A 25,245-nucleotide genomic window follows, 5' to 3' on the forward strand; every position below is an offset into this window, starting at 1 on the left:
GTCTCCCTCATTCCAAGTCCAAACAGGACCCTGTCTCCTTCATTCCCAGTCCTAAACAGGGTCCTGTCTCTTTCATTTGCAGTCCTAAACAGGATCCTGTCTCCCTCATTCTCAGTCCTAAATAAGATCCTGTCTCTCTTATTCCCAGTCCTACATAGGATCCTGTTTCCCTCATTCCCAGTCCTAAACAGGATCCTGTCTCCCTCATTCCAAGTCCTAAACAGGATCCTGTCTCCCTCATTCCCAGTCCTAAACAGGATCCTGTCTCCCTCATTCCCAGTCCTAAACAGGATCCTGTCTCCCTCATTCCAAGTCCTAAACAGGATCCTGTCTCCCTCATTCCAAGTCCTAAACAGGATCATGTCTCCCTCATTCCCAGTCCTAAACAGGATCCTATCTCCCTCATTCCCAGTCCTAAACAGGATCATGTCTCCCTCATTCCCAGTCCTAAACAGGATCATGTCTCCCTCATTCCCAGTCCTAAATAAGATCCTGTCTCCCTCATTCCCAGTCCTAAATAAGATCCTGTCTCCCTCATTCCCAGTCCTACACAGAATCCTGTTCCCTCATTCCCAGTCCTAAATAGGATCCTGTCTCCCTCATTCTTAGTGTCAGTCCTACACAGGATCCTGTCTCACTCTCCTATGTTGTGTTGCTGCAGCTTTTTAACATAAGATTCAACAGGATGCAAATGAAAGAAGATTAAATCATAGTGAATTAAATATTCATACAATTATAACAATGGAGGAATAGCATCAAGATTAAGTTTACAGATCTAAGTACAACTACTAAGGATAACCTATATACAGAATATACATAGAATTGGTCTTCAATAACGTAATCCCAGTTGTACTGACACTAGTAACTCCCCAAATAGTAAAGTTTTATGTCTCACAAACTGCAATGTTTATTCTTAACCACACAATGACACAAAAAATATTTTATTACAGACTAGGATCGTTGTGTTCTGGGAATTCTTTGGTTCACAGTACAGCTCTAGTAATTATAACTACTCATGGCTCAATCCTACAGAATTATCTACCTATGGTATGCAATAGGTAACTAAGACAGGTATCACAGGTAACTCAGAAAGGTATCACAGGTAACTCTGCCAGGTATCACAGGTAACACAGACAGGTATCACAGGAAACTCAGATAGGTATCACAGGTAAATGAGATAGGTATCACAGGTAACTAAATCAGGTATCACAGGTAACTCAGACAGGTATCACAGGTAAATCAGAAAGGTATCACAGGTAACTTAGATAGGTATCACAGGTAACTAAATCAGGTATCACAGGTAACTAAATCAGGTATCACAGGTAACTAAGACAGGTATCACAGGTAACTCAGAAAGGTATCACAGGTAACTCAGATAGGTATCACAGGTAACTCAGACAGGTATCACAGGTAACTCAGACAGGTATCACAGGTAACTCAGACAGGTATCACAGGTAACTCAGACAGGTATCACAGGTAACTCAGACAGGTATCACAGGTAACTTAGACAGGTATCACAGGTAACTCAGATAGGTATCACAGGTAACTCAGACAGGTATCACAGGTAACTCAGATAGGTATCACAGGTAAATGAGATAGGTATCACAGGTAACTCAATCAGGTATCACAGGTAAATCAGACAGGTATCACAGGTAACTCAATAAGGTATCACAGGTAATTCATACAGGTATCACAGGTAACTCAATCAGGTATCACAGGTAACTCAGACAGGTATCACAGGTAACTCAATCAGGTATCACAGGTAAATCAGACAGGTATCACAGGTAACTCAGACAGGTATCGCAGGTAACTCAGACAGGTATCACAGGTAACTCAGACAGGTATCACAGGTAACTCAGACAGGTATCACAGGTAACTCAGACAGGTATCACAGGTAACTCAGACAGGTATCACAGGTAACTCAGACAGGTATCACAGGTAACTCAATCAGGTATCACAGGTAAATCAGACAGGTATCACAGGTAACTCAGACAGGTATCACAGGTAACTCAGACAGGTATCACAGGTAACTCAGACAGGTATCATAGGTAACTCAGGTAGGTATCACAGGTAACTCGGACAGGTATCACAGGTAACTCAGACAGGTAACTCAGACAGGTATCACAGGTAACTCAGACAGGTAACTCAGACAGCTGGTATCACAGGTAACTCAGACAGGTATCACAGGTAACTCAGACAGGTATCACAGGTAACTCAGACAGGTAATACAGGTAACTCAGACAGGTTACACAGGTAACTCAGACAGGTATCACAGGTAACTCAGATAGGTATCACCAAGTAACTCAGACAGGTAACATAGGTAACTCAGACAGGTATCACAGGTAACTAGTAAGGGATCAATCCTACAGAATTATCTATGAACCTGCAGAATATGACAATTAACCAAGCTTATAGCTGTCAATCAGCTTTGGGGGAGGGCCGGGTAGGTGGGGCCATGGGGTGTAATTAAGTGCTGGACCATCAAACAGGTATATATCACAGGTATGCTTATAGTACACAGGGTTTATAAATCAGTAAATCTCTTACCTGTGGTGAAAGAGACAGGTATAATTACAGGTACATATACAAATGCTCATTAGTACAGTTACCTGCCAATAACCAAAGGAGCTCGAGACTGTCAATCATCTCAATGGAATGGGGTGGAGGTGGTGATTGCTGGGGGATTGGGGGAGGGGAAGGGGGCGAGTGTGTTATGTCTAGGGTATAGGTAATATTAGGGCTGAAACGATTAGTCGAATAATCGGAGGCGATTAGATTAATGAAGCTAATCGCTGATAATCGATTAAAGATTTTATTAATCGTTAATCGTAACATGCATAGCCAGTGCATTGTAAGCTGACTAAACACGTTGACAGATCATGGATTTCTGAGTAAGCCATTTCTACTGGAGTTTCATCTCTTTATGTACATGTTTTGAACTCAACAAAGCATATATGATGTGAGAAATACTTGTTAAATTATATCTCTGTGGAAGTTAAAGTCATTAATCAATGAATCAAAGTACTGAAAGTACTAAATGGCTCGGTCTCGATGATAGGAGAATATATTTCTAAGGTCAATACTACTGTAGTTGTGTACAATAAGAAATAAATTTGGCTGGTGTTCCTTCCAGTTTGGACTTTTGAGGATTCCTTGGACACCAAGGTGTAAAATAAGAGGCACATACTAAAATCTTGGAAGCCCATTCTAATATTTCCTATGATGTTATATGTCAAATGATTTTATAACACCTTTAATCATTTTCCTTGTTAATTTGATGTTAATGAAAATATTCATTCTTAATGACTATATATATAGCTATTGTCATCAAGTTCCTGGGACCACAGTATCAGTTAACAAGTATTGTTTTGCAGCAGAGAAAGACAAGAGGCATACTTTTCTATGCCAAAATGTCTTCTTAAATATAGAATATGTCTGTCCTCTAGAAGACTTATCAATATCATCATGTGATTTTTGAATAAATTGGTCAATTGGTCTACTTTTAACAAGTTTTGTAATTATTCTTTTGTAAAACAGCAAGTTGATTGATATACATTGTATCCGAACTTTAATTCAAACCGGATAACTTGTTAGCTCACCATAGACCATGAAATTGTTTGTACACTTTCTTAACTTCAGGATTGTTTTACAAAATTACAAATGAATTTTTCTACATTTTTTATTTTCAAATCCCCATACCTCTGATGAGTATAATAAAACTGTTATTACAAGTGAATCAAATATTTTCAGTTCAAGATGAACAGGAAGAGATTCATTCCTTTATTTCTTATAAATAGCAAACACCGATTTAATTGTTTGTTCAGCAGGTTTTTTCCCTTTCTTTAAAAACGCTACCATTAACATTATTTTCTGTACCTAGATATGTAAACAATTCTTATAAATCTAATTCTGTATTCCATAACATCAACTGGTGTTGTTGTACCGATTTACGTCCTGAGAATATCACAATTTTTATCTTTCTGATATTAAAGGCCCAATACCTTTCCGGCACGACTTTTAATTTTTAAAATGGGAATGTAAAACGAGATCGATAATTTTGTAGAGTCGCAAAAGTTATTAACTTACCGTTAATACTACGTTTATCATCACATTCTGAACAATTTAATCAAAATAGATACAATGTAAATTTTTATAACGCGGGTCGTCTTATGTTTCCCGCCGTCGTCCTAAATACCGCGCGGTAGTTGACTATTACAGCGCCAGACGGCAAGACAGCGAAACAACTCTCCACGGTTTTCAGATATTACACAGGAAATCTTGCATATGTTTGGTGTTGTAACCTCATCTTAAGGCATCGGCATGGGTTTTCTGATGTTATTAATGTTTTTTGAGAGACCTTTTAATTTTGCCCCGGAAAGGTAGTGGGCCTTTAAGTTCTATTTTCCATGTTATGCAATATTGTTAAAATTCATGTAACATTTGTCGTAGACCATCAGATATTTCTGATATCATAACAGTGTTATTGGCAAATAATATGATAAAAAGTTTGGGATACATTCCAATATTATATACCGTAAAAACTGGTATAATATGTGCAGGTACTTTTTAGGGCTGAAAATGCTTAAAAAATCTACTATCAGTATATTTTGCGCATCAAAAAAATGGGGAAAAAACAATGTCCAGGGAGTCCCAAAAACCGATGTATGAAGGCGACAATTTCAATGCAAAATATTCCCCATAAATGCTTGACAACTTGCACAAAAAGTGTTGTATTTAGAAGAAATAACATATGAAAACCGCATTGTGTTTGTTTTCTTTTATTGGCCACAGTAACCCGAAACTGAAATATCTAGCATATGTCCAAAACATCGGCGGTCTGGTCCGCCGTACTTCGTGCACATGTCAATGTTTTGAGATATTACACATGAATAGTAATCATGAATATTTGAAAAAAGTACAATATATTTACTTAAATTGGCACAATAAGTAACTAGAACACTGACACGTCAGAAAGGGCCCCGCTATGTGTCTGACGTGCTTAAGTGAAAAAGTAATATTTTGACAACGAATTCTTCCGTGTTAGCTATATGTTGCTAATAAATAATTAATGTAGACATTAATTGGGAAACCGATGATGGTACATTATTATAATTCTTTGGAAAAAGTCTTCCAAGTATTTAACTTGAATCCTGATTCCAAGCTAACATTACATTAAGAGCATACAATTAACTCAAATACCCCTTTTAAACAATGGTAAACCTCATAGTTTGCTGAAGAAACACATAACAAATGTGAAAGGAAGGGAATAAAGGTCTTGCTCAAATATTTTAATCATGTAAAAGTTTTTTTTCCATAAGAGTTGTATCTGCAAATAAACTCTGTGGAATGGTATATCTAATCATATCATGTAGCCATTTTGATTCAAATCATATTGACTTTAATTAATATATTAAGCAATGAATAATTTTATTTATTATGTCATAACAAATTGTTAATAAGTCCAAAAATGGAAAATGTCAACCTTTGATGCAGTGACCCCATGATCTTACCTTTGGTCAGTCAAACCTTTGGTGAGTTGACTTCTTGTTTAATTCTGAACAACTCTGCTTCATTATAAATGAGTAGATCCACCTCTGACCTATATAGATACACCCGTTTCCATCCCTGACCACTGTATAATACACCCGTTTCCACCCCTGACCACTGTATAATATAGATACACCCCCCGTTTCCACCTCTGACCACTGTATAGATACACCCGTTTCCACCTCTGACCACTGTATAGATACACCCGTTTCCATCCCTGACCACTGTATAATTACACCCGTTTCCACCTCTGACCACTATATAGATACACCCGTTTCCACCTCTGACCACTGTATAGATACACCCGTTTCCATCCCTGACCACTGTATAATTACACCCGTTTCCACCTCTGACCACTATATAGATACACCCGTTTCCACCTCTGACCACTGTATAGATACACCCGTTTCCATCCCTGACCACTGTATAATTACACCCGTTTCCACCTCTGACCACTATATAGATACACCCGTTTCCACCCCTGACCATGTTATAGTTACACACGTATCAACTGTAGTACAACTAGTATCGTTTCCTGTTCCTTGAGTTCTCTATGTACTCTGTATCTCGTGTAGTTAACCAAGCGCCTAGATCTCACCTACTTTCTCGGTAACAGATCGATACCCTCTCGGCTCATACAATCACTCACCACTTCTGTTGCTATTTCTCCTCGCCATCTGGGTCCTGCCTATGACGTCATGGTGCCATTCATTAAGCGGAAGTTCCCCCTCTCTATGACGACAGCGCCAACGCGTCCATGAACCCAACAAAAAATTGCACGTCATCTCTTAAAGTTCTAAAGTTATTTGTCGTTCGTGTGACACTGTGGCGGCGGGTCATTAAGGCTGTTTGTTTGTCTCCTATATGTTAACGACGTACGAAAGTGAGAAGTAAATTATCGAATGTACTTCTAATTTGTAGGAGGGGTGACGCATTCCCTGACATTTTGTCGGGGATGTAAACTTACAGGGTGAAGAAGAAAAGTTCAGATTTTAACACAAAACAATTTTTGTTATGCTTGACTTCGGTTGTTTTGGTTCCTTGTCCAAAATCCAAAATATGTTTAAAAAGGAAAACGCTGTTTTTTGACTTACAGGTTTTAATGGAAATGAATTGATGCTGAGTGACATTTGTAGGTATTGCTGGTGGACAGTCCTAGAAGAATGAATCAATTGATTGACAAATTCGATAAAACTTGCATATTAATTAAGCAATTTAAGTGAATAGTCGGGCAAAGAATACCAATCTCAATGCGTTCATTGGCCTTCCAAAAGTTCTCATATATTAATACGACGGTCAAGTTCTGCTTACGTTTCCCAGTTCTGACCATTAAAAGAAAGAAAAGTTGAAAGCATTGAAAGCGAGGCTGCGTGGAAATGTAACCACGGACATAGTCAGCCGGGAGGACGTTTTAGGATTCCTATACTTTAAATTAATTTCTTCGTACGCAGATAGATTCTGACGAGAGATTTTATTTTTCTATTTCATAAGAAATTATACTGGATACATTCACACCATTTTTACCGACTTTAGCCATCCTTGCCCGACTGTTCACTTTAAAGCTTTGCGATTTGTCAGCTTTGGTACTTTTTCTTGATTTTTTTTTTAAATTTATTTTTTTGTTCCGAATTAAATCAATTAAAACAAACGCTTTGTGATTTGTCAGCGTTGGTGTTTCTTTCTTGATGGTTTTTTTTAGTTTTTTTTTTTGTTTTTGTTCTGAATTTAATACGTTTAGCTTTCTAATTTGTAAGCGACAACCAGATGTTGGGTAAATTCGTGGCATGTACTATAAACCACTATATCTTCACATATACGATATTTATAATGTTTCGATATCTTCACATTTTAGTATTTGCGAATACATGTACAGACTGTACATAAATTCGCGATCATTCGTTAATAATAATAATGAGCGCCTATTTGCTTATGGCGATATCACTACACCTTATTTGCATATATCGGCAAATAACGATATCATATTTTCGTCTTCCTGTAGATAATTTCATTGAGATAGAAATAGGTTACATAACCCAGGGTTATTGGATATGGACTTTATATCACACGAGTAAGAAGCGAGTGTCTTTTGTAATTAAAAAAAAACAAATAACTCACTCGTGTGAAATAAATTCCATATTCAACAACAACTCGTTGTGAAACTTCTATATATCACACTGCCATCGAGGCCATAAATTGTTTATTATATCGAATATTCGCGATTCACTACTCTGGCCGTGCGTTCCATTTGCAGATTCGTACCAGTTGTATCGAAACGAATGTGCTGTATCTCAAATGGAACGCCCTGTACCTTCGTTTTCAGAAGCGTATCACTTGGATCCAAGATGGTGGACTCGAGATTTTTCATTTGCCATCGAAATGTTTTCGTTGTTATCGTTTTTAAAAAGAGAAAGAGAGTATTTTATATCCGATGAAATTGCCTGGATTATTTGTTTCAGTGTATGCCGAAACTATTTAGACATTACTTTTATATCCATGTTATTGTTAACACAGAAAACACTTGGCTTTTGTATTCGAAGCGTACCTTTCATATGGGTGTCACCATCGTGAAAAAAATCCAAATGCGTTCCATTAGACCATGCCGTAACTGGTTTGAATCCGCAAATGGAACGCACAATGGGTTAAATATTACTTAAAATTGACGTTTTGTCTATCATTGCTGTACAATCGGAAAGGGAGATCAAAGGGCACGCGCCCCAGGTAAATTCGATGTTTTATTTTCCTCGAAGGAAATGCAACGTTTTATTTCTTTGTCATGTGATGTGTTTTAACTAATCACAGACAGTGTTATAAACATGGGGTGTAATAATATATATAAATACTATTGGTAAGAAATTCGTGCCAGGCCCCTGTGTTCGAGCTTGCTCGCAAAATTCCGCGAAAATTTGTATCTTGCGTAAATGAAATAATTTGCAGTATGTATCTTGTATCTGTGAGATCTGTTGTTTTGTTGAATTGCCAAATATAAACAACAAATCCATCGATGAATAAATAGAAGTTTTGTTGGATCACTTTCACGGTTTCCAGGTATAAAATTTTGTCGGTGTCTATTTACGTGATAAATATCATATAAGTACCGTATATAAAAGATAAATTTATTTTTTTAGATCAAATTTTAGAGATATGTGTATATATATATAACTAATTATCAGTTCCGGCATTCACACATCCTCGATACCAGGGGTTCCGATCACTTACGATCTCTACACCCCTGGACTATCTCATAGTAAAACTGTACTCAACAGAACAGAAAAAGTAATTTAGTCATTTGATGTACATCAAAAGAGCCGTATAACGGTACACTGTGGTTGACTGTGTTGAAGTTGGCGTCGCTCTCTCTGTAGTCTTCAAAGGAAATCTTTGCTGGTCTGTGATTGGTCAAATGTTTTGCGCTGAGCTGCCTTCAATTTCACTATGAGATAGTCCAGGGGTAAGTGATCGGAACCCCTGGAGTATCGAGGATGGCATTCACACAGTCCGACGACAGGTATATATAACGTCTGGCTGTAAGAGGCTTGGTCTGGTATTTATCTAAAAGGGAATGTCGGGAGGGATGTGTTTTCTTCTTTTGAATGTTTTGCATGAAACACAAAAATACTCCATCCTGTTGACAGTCTATCCTCACGGGTGTTTTTTCGAACCCAGCACTAACTGTTATCGAACTCATACCCTGTTACATAGTTAACATACAGAAGCAAACTTAAAAAAAAAAAAAAAAAAAAAAAAAAAAAAAACGATGTAAATTTTAATGTGGACCTCTGTTCAAAATTGGCTCGAAATCAGTTTTGTTCAGCTTGACAATGAAGCTTTAAATGCCATTGAAAATGGATTGTGCAGTTGAAAATGGACAGCTTCTAGGGTGAAATGAACGTTTGAAAAGGAAAATGACAACACTAGCTGTAGTATCTAATTTTTATAATCTTTGCGATTTAAATGGAAAAGATGTTTGGTACATGTAATTTTGTCTCCACTTTTGTTATCACAATTGAAATCATTTTAGGCGCTAGTGTGCTCATTAATGGTAACTTATTTCGGCCCATGTCGGAGTGTTACACCATGGCGACCCTGCCCGTGCCATGCGAAGAGCGACAATGCGCGAAGTGAAATGCGCCAGTACGCCATGTAAACAGCGACAGTGATCCATGCGAACAGCGACAATGCGAAATGCGACAATACGCCATGCGAACAGCGACAGTGCTCCATACGAAATGCGACAGTGCGCCAATCAAACCTCGACTCATTAAAATACAGATCCTTATAACCACTCCGTTAAATAGACGATCTGACAACATCCCATAAAGGGTCATGTTCGGATGACCTTTCTACCACGTGTACTTCAGTTCACATACATTTTCTACACATTGCTACGTCGATTGATAACGCCATTTCGTCACAGTATGCATATAAATTTAGCTTTGTTGTTCTCTTTGGGCGAGATGACTACGTAGACAAAAATAATCCGGGCAGTTCAGTTTTCAAACTCTTTCGTCCCAAGTCAAGATTTTGGCAGTGCAAATTTGATTGGTCATTTCAAAAGGTCATGGACGTGACCCCAAATTGGATGTTGTCAGATCCTCCTATCAAGTAGTGATAATTAGGATCAACATTTTAATCAGATTGGACAATACGCCATGCAACAATGCGCGGCGCAAGCGAAGAGCGACAGTGTGTTTGTCGCATGGCGTACTGTTGCTTTTCGCTTGGCGTTATTGTCGCTCTTTGAGTGGCACACTGTGGCTCTTCGCTTGATGAATTGTTGCATGGCGCATTGTGACTAGAGCTATTATCATATATCGGCATCGCAATATATCACGATTGTAGAGAAGAGACGACGATATCGTTAAAAAAAACTTATACATGTATCTACGATATCGTCGTCAGCCGTAACCCATCATGTGTTAGTTGGAAAGGAAACAAAAACATTGCACTGTCGGACACGGACAGATATCTGATTGACTTGTAAACAAACATCTAATTAAAAGTATAACAAATAAATGTTTGTTTTGATGAATGTTTCACTTTATTTATTTACAAATTACACTCTATATTGTACTTTCATGATTGGTCCCCCAAACATGACTTATATCTCCATAAATTCCTTTTATATTTTACTTGGCAAAAAGCGCGATATTATCATGACGATATCGTCAAATTTTGACGATATCGCGATGCACATTTTCTCTAAGATAACAGTTGCATGGCGCATTGTGACTCTTAGCGTGGTATATTTCTGCTCTTCGCATGACACCACTGTCGCTGCTGTCGTTCTTAGCATTGCGGGACCGTCAATGTGACCGAAATCAGTCAGTCACCAAACTTCTTATGGAGAATTATGCACCTCAAAGTTTTCCCGTAGTAATCAATGTACAAAATATCTGAAGTATTTTAACAACTTTATTAAAACAACTTAATAAATGCACACGTGTATGAGATAATGACAAATATCTACACAAGATTGTGAGTGTTCTCAAAACTTCCATTCTTAAATTTGTATAAAAGTCACGTTCAACGAAACATAATCTTGCCCTCTTAATGAACCCAAAGGGGAACATTTTCACAAAATTTTAAGAGCACTGACATTTCTGTGGTAGATTAATAAAGGGGGAATAATTACGTAAACAGCAAGTAATTTTGCGAAACTAATACGCATTTCCAGGAAATATGTTATATCCCGAATGTTTTGCACCACATAATATACTACGCATAATATAGTGTAGTTTGGCTTCGATTTACCAAAATACTATTGACTTTAAAGATGCCTCACCGCTGACAGAGCATAAATGATACTCGTCATTTGGACATAGTACCACGGATTTTTTTCGGGATGCAATTAATAATTTTTAATATTTTTATCTTGAAGTAAAATAAGAAGCTCAAACTTTTTAATGGTTGTATTGGTGCATAGTAAGTAACTTTTGTAACTAAAGAAAATACTAGTCTGCTCCTGTTTTTGATGGCGAAAAAAAAAATTGTCGGCGATGGAGCATCTTTAACATTTTTGTAAGATGCTTCACCGCCGACTAATGGTTATATTTATCTATAATTTATAAGTAATCTATTGCTTGAACATTGAAAAGTTTGAGTTTCTTAACTGCAACTTGAAAAACCCATGTCACTCTGTCTTATATGGAAAGAGGCAGAAAATTTAAGCAAAACAAATTATTTTATATATCTATGGAGTTAATTAGACATATCTTTACACGATTAAAACATGGATTGTCCAAATGACATGTATTAATGCTCTGTCGAAGGTGGAACGTCTTTTATAGATTAGTAAAACAAGGTTGACAGAGTTCTCGATCTTGACACGGTATTTGACTTTTCGTGTACGCCGAACCCGAACCCGATGCAATGTGTTGCCTAGAGATCTAGACATAATTCCCTACTTTCTTTCGGTCATGGCAAACTTCAGAACTTGAGGTTCGACAATCATGGAAAGTAATAACATGTAATGGCTTCATTTAGATCGTTTCACATATCATAGTATTCACATACGCCCTATACTATAGTGCAAAAAATGTCCCCATCATACATGGAAGACTTTTTGATTTCTGTGTAACAATATGTATTCCTTATTCAAACATAAGTACTTAGCACTCTAATAAGTCGTCTCGAAGACCCACTGTATTCTGTATGTCATATCACAAAGTTATCTGCACTTGTTGCATTTTGTGAGCATTCAGCATTAATCCCTCTAACCCTCCCCCACTCCCCCCTTTGTGGCAGTGTTTTTACCCCACCATCATCAGGTGGGCTATTCAAATCGCCTTTCGTCCGTCGTCCTTCCGTCCGTCCGTCCGTTAACAATTCTTGTTACCGCTATTTCTCAGAAAGTACTAAAGGGATCTTTCTCAAATTTCATATGTAGGTTCCCCTATGGCCCTAGTTGTGCATATTGCATTTTGGGACTGATCGGTCAAGAAGATGGCCATCTTGGATTTTGGTAGTTAAAAGTTTGTTACCGCTATTTCTCAAAAAGTACTGAAGTGATCTTTTTCAAATTTCATACATAGGTTCCCCTAGGGCCCTAGTTGTGCAAATTGCATTTTGGGACCGATCGGTCAACAAGATGGCTACCAGGCGGCCATCTTGGATTTTGATAGTTAAATATTGTTTCCGCTATTTCTCAGAAAATACCAAAGGGATCTTTCTCAAATTTCATATGTAGGTTCCCCTAGTTCCTTGGTTGTGCATATTGCATTTTGGGACTGATCGGTCAAGAAGATGGCCATCTTGGATTTTGGTAGTTAAAAGTTTGTTACCGCTATTTCTCAAAAAGTACTGAAGGGATCTTTCTCAAATTTCATACATAGGTTCCCCTAGGGCCCTAGTTGTGCATATTGCATTTTGGGACTGATCGGTCAACAAGATGGCTGCCAGGCGACCATCTTGGATTTTGATAGTTAAAGTTTGTTATCGCTTTCTGAGAAAGTACAGAAAGGATCTTTCTCAAATTTCATATGTAGGTTCCTCTAGGGACCTAGTTGGTCATATTGTGTTTTGTTACCGATCTGTCAACAAGATGGCCGGCAGACGGCCATCTTGGATTTTGTTAGTTGAAGTTTGTTACCACTATTTCTCAGAAAATATTGAAGGGATCTCACGCAAATTTCATATGTAGGTTCCCCTAGGGCGCTAGTTGTGCATATTGAATTTTGTAACTGATAGCTCAACAAGATGGCTGAACGGCCGCCATCTTGAATTTCATTGTTGAAGTTTGTTACCACTATTTCTTAGAAAGTACTATAGCGATCTTTCTCAAATTTTATATGTAGTGTGTTTGAAAAGTTTGAAAAGCGGGGAAAAAGATCCCTCTTTCCATTGTCAGACATAAATCATTCTTTGGTGGGCGCCAAGATCCCTCGGGGATCTCTTGTTTTATGAATGAAACGTCATATTTTAGGGCAAACACCGTTATTTTACTCACAAAGTATTGAAGTCACAATTGATATCTACTTACAAGGGAGATAATTGTAGCATTTAAGTCATTCACCACTAAAGACATGTTTGATTTTTTTCCTATTCAAATGCTGAAACAGTCCACTATGAATTTCCAGGGGTGATTAGGTTAAAAGTGGAATATAACTAGTCTAGTGCGTCTTTGACTTATTAGTAATGCTAGCATTTATACTTAAATAACAAGAAGATTTCTTAAAGGATTTCATACATTCAACAGGCAGTTTTTCAACAAGAAATCATTTTACAGGATTCCATCTATTCATCAGGATTTTTTTTACCTTATTACGCCTATTCTACTGGAAATTTTTTTAGATGATTCCGTTTATTCAAAAGATAACTGTTTTACAGGATTCCGTCTATCCAACAGGAAATCATTTTACATAATTTTGTCTATCCAACAGGAAATCATTTTACAGGATTCCATCTATTCATCAGAATTTTTTTTACCTTGTTACGCCTATTCTACAGGAAATTCTTTCTGTTTTACATGATTCCGTTTTTTCCACAAGTTATTTTGCTGTTTTGTTGAATCTTGTCACATCTCATTAGAGGTCGCGTTCTTGTGACCTTTCAAATATGCTATCAAATTGAAGCTTCTAGAATCTTGGAAGTGAATTAGTTTGAAAGAGCTGTCCGAAATATTTTCATGTAAGTAGTCATCTCACCAAAGCAGCATGACAACCTATAGCTTACTGGGAGTTAACGGAGTGATTATGCTGTTATGTATGTTTAATCATATTGGTTGCTTCTCGGTAGACTGGCCACCAGACCCTAAGTTGCTGATAAGAGTTCTTTCCTAGATTATCTCCCCTTAGTTTAAAACTTAGAATAAAGCATGCAGTAGAGACAAAAATAATCAAACCAAATTTTAGTGATTTTGTAATATTCTAGAGACTGGTTGCCAGTCAAGCTTCTCAGGAGAATTCAACTTTTGTTGATAGAGTAAGTTATGGTGTAATTTGATCAAACCACAGGGACCTGGCACAAATTTCTAACCAATCGTAGCTATATATATATATCTTATAATATATTATAGTATATATATAACTATTATAGGTTAGAAATTTGTGCCAGGTCCCTGTGGACCAAACTAGGCATCAGAGGGAAACTCTTAATTTAAGTCTCTGTTTTCATTTGTAAACTCATGTGTATTGTTAATGGGACATGTTCTGTTCTTTAATGCAAGGGGGAATTTTGTTTCCTCAACTCTTTTCAATTTTCATTTAAGAAATTAATCATATCCTATCATTTTTTCCCAAAAACATTTTTGGGGACAAAACGTGTGATATTGTATCTGCAGCATAGACAGTGGCTTATTTTCTGTATTAGAAATTCTGGAAAACTGCCAAAATAGTTCTGAAACAAGTCTGTGTAATGTGTATTGATAATTAGTATTTCTAAACAGCTGAGGTATGGAATCAGGTACGTCAGTTTCGTTGATACAGAATCCACGTAACTCACTTTTACCATACGACTACATTAAAGGGACAATTCAGTGAGGATTATTCTGTTACATAACCACGAAGCAAAATATGGCATAAATATATTGTTCTACATTCCTTATGAAACATATCACAAGAAATATTGACAAATTCCACTACGTTGTTAAGTATTTTGATTGAGACCGTTGTAATTCCAAATCGTTGATCAATACGATTAAGCAGGTACAACATGAATGCTGTACCCATACCCGAGCCAAGTCACGCACATTAAACAAATGCAATATTTAACCACTGAGGAGTTGGTGAAATTATTTTTAGACAAGAACATGCATCTAATAATTAAGGTGAACACACTGCTGTAAGAGCAATATGAGTAGTTCTAGACAAAATTTCTTCACTACACAGGTAAGGGCCTGGGTTCAGCATACAAGACATCCGACCGCTATGTGTAATGGCGGACAGTAAGCGAATTTGAACATTTCACATACATTTCATGATCATTACATTGAGCTTTTCTGGCATATCACAGTAAAACCAACTAATCAATATTTTTTATTAATACTGGTTTGATTCCAAAATATGTGCAAATTTTAATATACTCTTATATAATTATATATAATTAGACTGAATTGTCCTTTTAACCTGATCTAATGCACCACAACATTAGACCAGGTTTGTATATCAATAAATTCCAATTACGATTGCAACTGACTTACGGAGTTCATACAAAATACCTACATGTATTTAGAAATAGATAATAAAAGTACCGCACATCTTCTCATGAAGTCTTTCAAAACCAGAGAATAAAAACAAAAAATTTAAGGAAACATATTTAATATGATACTCTCAACAAATACTATTGAAAATATTTTCTAAATTTGGCTGCAGAAAAATGTCCTCACTGCAATCATGCTCAATATTCTCATTTAAAAATCTGCTTCATACATCCATAAAGTATACAAGTAATGAATTCAAATCCACACACAGTGAAATGATTCAACACACGTCCATTACACTAGTACTCCTGGCTCAGTTTCTTGGGAACTCTCACCATTTTCACAGACCATGTTCGTTTCTGTTATTCCTATATACACACTAATCAGCCATCTTATGCTATCACAGACATTCTCCGATCCTCCCATGCGACACTATAACCCATGTCCGTCGTTATGAAGCTTGTGGTTCTGGTTCTTTCTGTTTGATACCCTCTTCTCTGGCCTTTTCACGTCTTTGCCGCAGAATGGCTTTCCTTTTGACCGACATGTGTTGGTGAACATTGGAGTACATCACGAAGCTGGCTACAAATATACCAGACCTGGAATCAAATCGGTTACATATTATGTATTAATATTTATACCAGACCTGGAAACAAATCGGTTATATGTATTAATATTTATACCAGACCTGGAAACAAATCAGTTACATATTATGTATTAATATTTATACCAGACCTGGTAACAAATCAGTTAGATATTATGTATTAATATTTATACCAGACCTGGAAACAAATCAGTTACATATTATGTAGCAATATTTATACCAGATCTGGAATCAAATCAGTTAGATATTATGTATGTATATTTATACCAGACCTGGAAACGAATCAGTTAGATATTATGTATTAATATTTATACCAGACCTGGAAACAAATCAGTTACATATTATGTATGAATATTTATACCAGATGTTGAAACAAATCGGTCAGATATTATGTATATTTATACCAGACCTGGAAACAAATCAGTTACATATTATGTAGCAATATTTATACCAGACCTGGAAACAAATCGGTTACATATTATGTAGCAATATTTATACCAGATGTTGAAACAAATCAGTTAGATATTATGTATGTATATTTATACCAGACCTGGAAACAAATCAGTTAGATATTATGTATTAATATTTATACCAGACCTGGAAACAAATCAGTTAGATATTATGTATGAATATTTATACCAGACCTGGAAACAAATCGGTCAGATATTATGTATATTTATACCAGACCTGGTAACAAATCAGTTACATATTATGTATGAATATTTATACCAGACCTGGTAACAAATCGGTTAGATATTATGTATTAATATTTATACCAGACCTGGAAATAAATCGGTTAGATATTATGTATTTTATATTTATACCAGACCTGGAAACAAATCAGTTAGATATTATGTATGTATATTTATACCAGACCTGGAAACGAATCAGTTAGATATTATGTATTAATATTTATACCAGACCTGGAAACAAATCAGTTACATATTATGTATGAATATTTATACCAGACCTGGAAACAAATCAGTTACATATTATGTATGAATATTTATACCAGACCTGGTAACAAATCGGTTAGATATTATGTATGTATATTTATACCAGACCTGGAAACGAATCAGTTAGATATTATGTATTAATATTTATACCAGACCTGGAAACAAATCGGTTACATATTATGTATGAATATTTATACCAGACCTGGAAACAAATCAGTTAGATATTATGTATGAATATTTATACCAGACCTGGAAACAAATCAGATATTATGTATGAATATTTATACCAGACCTGGAAACAAATCGGTTACATATTATATTTATACCAGACCTGGAAACAAATCGGTTACATATTATGTATGAATATTTATACCAGACCTGGAAACAAATCGGTTAGATATTATGTATGTATATTTATACCAGACCTGGAAACGAATCAGTTAGATATTATGTATTAATATTTATACCAGACCTGGAAACAAATCGGTTACATATTATGTATGAATATTTATACCAGACCTGGAAACAAATCAGTTAGATATTATGTATGAATATTTATACCAGACCTGGAAACAAATCGGTTACATATTATGTATGAATATTTATACCAGACCTGGAAACAAATCAGTTAGATATTATGTATGAATATTTATACCAGACCTGGAAACAAATCAGTTAGATATTATGTATTTATATTTATACCAGACCCGGAAACAAATCAGTTACATATTATGTATGAATATTTATACCAGACCTGGAAACAAATCATTTAGATATTATGTATGAATATTTATACCAGACCTGGAAACAAATCGGTTACATATTATGTATGTATATTTATACCAGACCTGGAAACAAATCAGTTACATATTATGTATGAATATTTATACCAGACCTGGAAACAAATCAGTTACATATTATGTATGAATATTTATACCAGACCTGGTAACAAATCGGTTAGATATTATGTATGTATATTTATACCAGACCTGGAAACGAATCAGTTAGATATTATGTATTAATATTTATACCAGACCTGGAAACAAATCGGTTACATATTATGTATGAATATTTATACCAGACCTGGAAACAAATCATTTAGATATTATGTATGAATATTTATACCAGACCTGGAAACAAATCGGTTACATACGAATGTAATATATATTAGTATGAATATTTATACCAGACCTGGAAACAAATCAGTTAGATAATATGTATGAATATTTATACCAACCTGGAAACAAATCAGTTAGATATTATGTATGAATATTTATACCAGACCTGGAAACAAATCGGTTAGATATTATGTATTAATATTTATACCAGACCTGGTAACAAATCAGTTAGATATTATGTATCAATATTGATATATCTATACAGAGATGGTTTGTTTTTGTCATATATATCCAATAAACTGTTATAAAGACAAATTAAAGCTATGTTATATATAATAAGGTAAATCAAATAAAATGCATTTTGCCAAAAACAGTTCTTATCCAATACATAGACTGGTTAAATAACATACTTCAACAGTTTTTTGGGTTTTTTTCTGGTTTTTTTTCCTAGTTTTTTTTTTCAGAAGAATTTCTTTGGCAAAAAATCACAACGGAAGGGGCATAACTCTTGTCGCACACGTGTGAACAGTACTATAAAGCAATATAATACGAGTTACTTCTCTTGGATAACGAGTAACACTGACTTAAAAGTTTCATCACGGAAAAAAATTCTGTGCATCTATTGATGTGTACAAGATTGAATTATATAAATGTTTAAGAACGACACATTGTAAGGTGAAATCCTGGGCATTAAAAAAATATATCATACTAGATCTAGGCCAAGACTACTACAGTTGCATATAAACAGAGCTAGATAGGCCTAAAAGAGTCTACTTGTGCTACCGGCGACCTCCAGGTTACGAAAGAGGAACAAACTGTCCGTATTTACTCGAATTTCCCTGCTACTCTATTTTACCAATATATATTTTAAAATACATTCATTTATCATATTTCATAAACATTCAAAATAAGTATTGACTAATGTCATCGAATGATTAAGGCAAGTTTTTATGACGACGTGCAGTGACTGTGTGAAAATCGTGAGACCTTGAGCACGTGCGAACTGCATACTATTTTACAATGTAGGACAGATTATCCATTCTTCGATATCTCTTTCGCTATGGCACATATCATGTTCATAATACACTCACCATCCGAGGGCTATAATTGTGTGTGGACTCAATGCCATCGCTTCAGATCATGAGTAACCTTACATAAACAAATACTGGTTATTTCCCTTGATTTGATCAGCGAACGACAACTTTTGTGTACTATGAAAGTTATCTCCCTTTAACAGTAGACCTAGACCTAATATTTCCATGCATTTGCTTTTATTGAACTCTTTTATTAATTATATTACATATGATAACGAGTAAGCTTATCTATGCGAGGTAAATGTACGTATTTATGGTAAATAACGTATTATTATTCTCTGTATTTCCGTAATTTTGACGATTACATAAATAGCATAGCATGCTTATAGTGAACATGCCATAAAAAGTGCAAGGAATAAATCCTTGATTTACTTAGGCCTTTACATGTTAAAGCAGATTTGTTCAAATGTTGTTGGTTTTTTTCCATATACATGTACATATATATACACATAACTATTTTAGTACTATTCATGAGTGCATGTATGGTGCAAATAATTTTTAAAAATTATTCGATCTGAGATCAAGAGTTATATATATAAAACAAAACTTGGACGTGCAGATTAATTTTGAAAACATGTCATTTACATATGTAAACTATTTAAATACATATCCAGTTTGAAATTCTTGTGACTTGTCTGTTGTAATCTGTGACATATCTCAACCAGACCTACTCTAAATTTGTTATTCACTGATCGGGGATTTAGATACCGGTAATGAAGAAGGTGTATTACTGTGTTTTAGGGTATTTATAGAATGTTGTTCATATATATATTGACTCATTTAATGAAAGTAGAGTACTGAATATAATAAAAATTCAAATGATTGATAATTTTCAACAATATTGTTTAGAATAAATCAATTCGTCACCTAAGTGTTCTCTTTAAAAATATATTTGTGGCAATCTGATTAAAATACAGATCACCATTATACATTATATATATAAAGTTTCAAGGAGCTGCATTGAACGGTTTTTGAGTTATAGCCCGGAAAAGAATCTCGGACGGACGGAGCCCAATTTAATATCCCCCGCAAACGCGTTTCGCCGGGGATAATTACAATTATCTTCTCAGATATTAAATTTAGAAACCGGTAGACATAAAAATATAGACAGACACAATCGAAAATATATATGTTGTGATAATGATGATATTGAAGACGAGTACCATTTTATCATTAAATGCAATAATTATTCAGATATTAGAAACTACGAAAGCCGATTGGGCTCATTTTGGAAGAAAAACTTTGGCGTTATTACGCGAAACTTTCGATTATTTTTTTCTTCTACCAAAATGAGCCCAAATGGCTTTTGTAAGGAAACCGTTTCACCAAAAAATATAATCATAATTAACCTAGCATAGCCAAATTTATTCAACTTTTGGAAACAAAAAATAACAAAGAATTATCTAATTTAGGAAAATTTATCGTAATGGCCATGAAAAAAAAGTAAACGGTTTGAAACAAACGTAGAAAATACCCTATACACTACCGTAGCGGTCGAGTACGTGTTGTGTGTATCTGTGTTAAATATATTAATGTTATTGTAAAATTAGTTTTGTTGTACTGTATTTAATCATGTATTAGTTTTCTGATGAACCGTACGGTTCAAAAAAACAAAAAGAATTGAGCCTGAATTAAGGTTTTTAACGACAGTAAAGGGAAATAACTCTTCAAGACATCTACAAAACTGACGCCAACATTGCTAACAAACTTAATAAAAACAATATTTACCAACAAGTTCGGCAATATGTCGATATTTGATGTTACATCTCTAGCTACTTGGCGATATTCTGAATTATTCTCCGCTGAAGCCGACTTTGTATAAATTGATAGCCGTAATGAAATAAATATTCAAAATGAATAGATTATAAAATGTTAAAAAAAAAAAAAAAATCTGCCAAGACCAAATATATAGCTTACCTCATTGTGATTTTCAAATGAAGGCAATGAATAATCTTTATCGGTCCGCACTATAGCAGTTATTGAAACTATTAATGTCATTCTATCCAGACATCAAAACAATTGTTTTATATGAAAAATGTCTGCGAGTTCTTAAGAAAGATTCAATGTATTCAATAAAATCAGTTTCAAATTGTTTTATCGTTTATTTAATTATTTTTGCTAAAACTGTCAAGATGGAATTATGATGATGAAAATACATAGAACATATTTCGTTTCGTAAATAATTCTTTAAATCTTGAGTCTATTTGGGGACTCTAGTAATTAAGTCAATAGCGCCGGGGCTAATCGTACAAACCGGGCTACGCTATTCATAAAAAAATGTCGTCTAGGGGTGCGTACGTGATAAATATTTGCTCGGTGTTCAAATCAAGGCCAAAATGCCAAATATACAAGTTGTCCACGGAACAGTAGAGTGTTTCATCGATGCATAGAAGCAAAATTGATGTTTTATTGTATTATACTTTGTCCTGTATTTCGCGCACACTGTAGACAGGTATGTCATATCATGGTTGAAAAGTGTGAATTTTGTTATTTACACAAACAGATATATATATAAACGAGAAACAGAGCTAACACTAAATTAAGTTCATAAAATTATCACAGATTTCAATGGTCAGGTGACCTTTTCATGCTGAATATCACTGTTATAACTAAATTTTTCAAATTACGCATGCAAAAACGCTAACCGATATTCCGTAAGGCAGTGGGTACATTGTACGTCAATTCAATTTTTTCAATTCATTTTATTCCGAATGCAAACAGCATATTGGATTACAATAAACATACATATGACAATATATTGAATATGTGCAAGATGGCGGAGAACACAGCCAACGTAATACAACACAAAATATGATATACATTACAAAAAGCACGTGTGAATATTAATAAGTTTGCCTTAAAAAAAACCAAGAAACTAAATATATGTGTATCATACAGTTACAGTTAATTTACAATTGCAGTTCTCAAACTACATGAATTATGGAAAAGACAATAGGTACTGGTAATGACAGATCTTGTGTGCAATTTGCTAAGATAAATTTGTGTTCAATACATGTATTATATGAATAAACTGCTTAACTATTTAATAGTACCTTTCTTCTAGTCGTTGCATGAATTAAATATTTACCAACATTTCTTAAAGTTTTTAGATGGGTACTACAAAACAATTCAATCATCTTGAAAACTGATGGTCGACGATAAAAGTATGGTTTTAAATATTTTATCCTTAAATCTAAAAAATCTTGGACAAAATAAAATAAAAATGGGCTTCATCTTCAACCTCATGGCTATCACAACAAATACGCAACCTTTGTGGTCTAGGGATACCGGTGTATCTACCAGTTTCAACGTTTAAAGAATGGGCACTTAATCTGTATTTGGATATTATTCGCTTTATTTTGAAAGCCAATGGTTTACTGAGATAATCCTGTATCATAAGCTTATTAACGATATGTTTGCATATAATGCACTTTGAAGAACTTTCTAAACTAGTTCTCATTTCTTGAATAAAAATGTCTTGCAAACGTTGTTTATACAATAACAAAAAAATATTTTTTTTTCACTTTTAACGCTCTGTGCATACCATATCTCACCAAAACCAAATGAACATAAATCTTTTTTCAAATGATATTTGCAATTATGCTTTTTAATTTTGAGTTCAACTAATTCATCATAACAAGCCCTCAATATGCAGTTATCGGTCTTCAATAAATGAAGCCAATATTTCGCAATATTGATCTTTCTCGTAACGTGAAAAGAAAAACGTCCCAATTTAAAATATAAACACCCAATATTGACTTAAAAATCAAATGTAGCTTTTCATTTTGTGGTGCAGTATTATAGCCACAGACTTCGGACGCATAATTCAAAAAACAAGATACGTAAGTATCAAACAAAGAAACGTCATAGTTCCTTAATAATTTCTCATTTTTAGTAGAATCTGAGCAAATATTAGTAGTTTTGAATTGAAATACAGTGTATAAAGAATGAATTCAATTCACGTTCTCGCTTTGTAATTTACCCTATTCTGATTATATAGCCAACTGAAAACAGTTCAACGCTTAAACTGGAACATTCTGGATTATAATCTGTGAACCAATCACATTCTAAGCATGAATTATTTAACATGACGGATAAGCGCGTTCGAAATTGAAACCCTCAAACGAGACCTATTACATGAATCGGTTACGTTCCAACGGAACGTTGTATTCAATTTGACGTCAGGTTCGTACTGTTGTCATGGAAATGACTTTCGACTGAAGAAATAATATTTTAAGAACTGTATATTTTTTATGTGTTCAATATGTGTACAGCTATATGAGTCTGCAGCGTTTTCGCATGCGTAATTTAGAAAATATTGTTATAACAGTAACATTCAACAAGAAAAAGTCACTTCATCATTGAAATCTGTGATAATTGTATGAGCTGAATCCGGTTTTATCTCTGTCTCTCGTTTAGATATATACATTTCTTTGAATATATGACAAAAATCACACTTTTCAACCATGATATGATACACCCGTTATATTGTGCGCGAAATACAGGACAAAGTATAATGCAATAAATCATCAATTTTGCTTCTACGCATCGGTGAAACAGTTTACTGTTCCGTGGGTAACTTCTATATTTGGATTTTTGGCCGTGAGTTGAACACCGAGCAAATATTTATCACGTATGCACCCCTAGACGACCTTTTTTTATGTAAAAGAAGCGTTTCCACGAGCGTAAATAGCGTAGCCCGGTTTGAACAATTAGCCCCGGTGAATAAGATTCAACGATTTTGCTTTAATTAGAAAATAAGATTCAACTATTTTGCTTCAGAATCGTCTAGATAGGCCTATATCATATATATATATAGCTGACGTAACGTCATTGTTCATATTGTGACGTCATAATATAATGTACAACGTTGTATTTATTATAAAAACCCTACATGCATGTGCCAAGTACAACATTGTAATTTTACGCGTACAACACTGTAACGTTACATGTAAGTATACAATATGCAACATTATAACTTAACATGTAGGTATGATGTACATATATTAATCGTACAACATTGTATCTTTGTTGTTTGAGCAATGCATTAGTATCAAAGTTATATTTTCAAATGAAATATTGACCTTGTGCGTTGAACATGTACACAGGGACTTATCGAAATCTCTAGTGCACGTACAGTTGTACATGTAGAATATATGCCTATACATTTTTGTAAATCTATAATCGACCTTTAATATACATGTACACGTGCTAAGTGTATGAAACACAATTTAGTTTACACTGGTCAATTAATGCAATTCAAGTGTCGAGCGAGGCTACGTGTGTTATGAAAACATTACAGATTATTGGGTTGTGAAGGTCATATTACTGGATATTGCCATGGTCACTCGTTGCCCAATGACGTGGATAAATGACGTTTACCGCTCAGTAAAATTTCTAAGCCGGACCGTGGTCAGTTAGACTTAACGTACGTTTTTACACTCATTTCATTTCAAGGTAAGTCTATATCCCCGTCTCAAAACCGGACTAATACCACCGGCGTCCAGCTGTGGCCTTTAACTATTATATCCTAATATTAGACCAATCAGCTGGTTATTGCTTGTTTTCGGCATGACACGGTTCTATATATAGTTGTTTACTTCTTTTCTCGCATAACACATAGTTCGATGCACCTGAAACCCTTTTATGTAAAACCGTTTCTGATTGGCTAGACATTTTGACCTACATATTGCCCAAGACCAAAAACAACCCAGTATTTCCTTATTATTAGACTCATCAACTATTAGATTGTATTTTATCATAACAATATACATTAATGATACCGACCTAG

The 25,245-nt window shown here is 34.9% G+C and overlaps 1 long non-coding RNA gene across 1 annotated transcript; it reads right to left on the minus strand.

Annotated features, from left to right (window-relative positions):
* Nucleotides 1-15,783: 15,783 nt before the first annotated feature.
* Nucleotides 15,784-19,579, minus strand: LOC138310292 (uncharacterized). The gene is made up of 2 exons (XR_011206392.1): nucleotides 19,452-19,579; nucleotides 15,784-16,281 (listed from the first exon to the last, which is right to left on the minus strand). It is a non-coding gene; the product is annotated as an uncharacterized lncRNA (long non-coding RNA).
* Between the last annotated feature and the right edge of the window lie 5,666 nt (nucleotides 19,580-25,245).

Source organism: Argopecten irradians, chromosome 16 (assembly GCF_041381155.1).
Source record: "Argopecten irradians isolate NY chromosome 16, Ai_NY, whole genome shotgun sequence".
NCBI classification, from domain to species: Eukaryota; Metazoa; Mollusca; class Bivalvia; order Pectinida; family Pectinidae; genus Argopecten; species Argopecten irradians.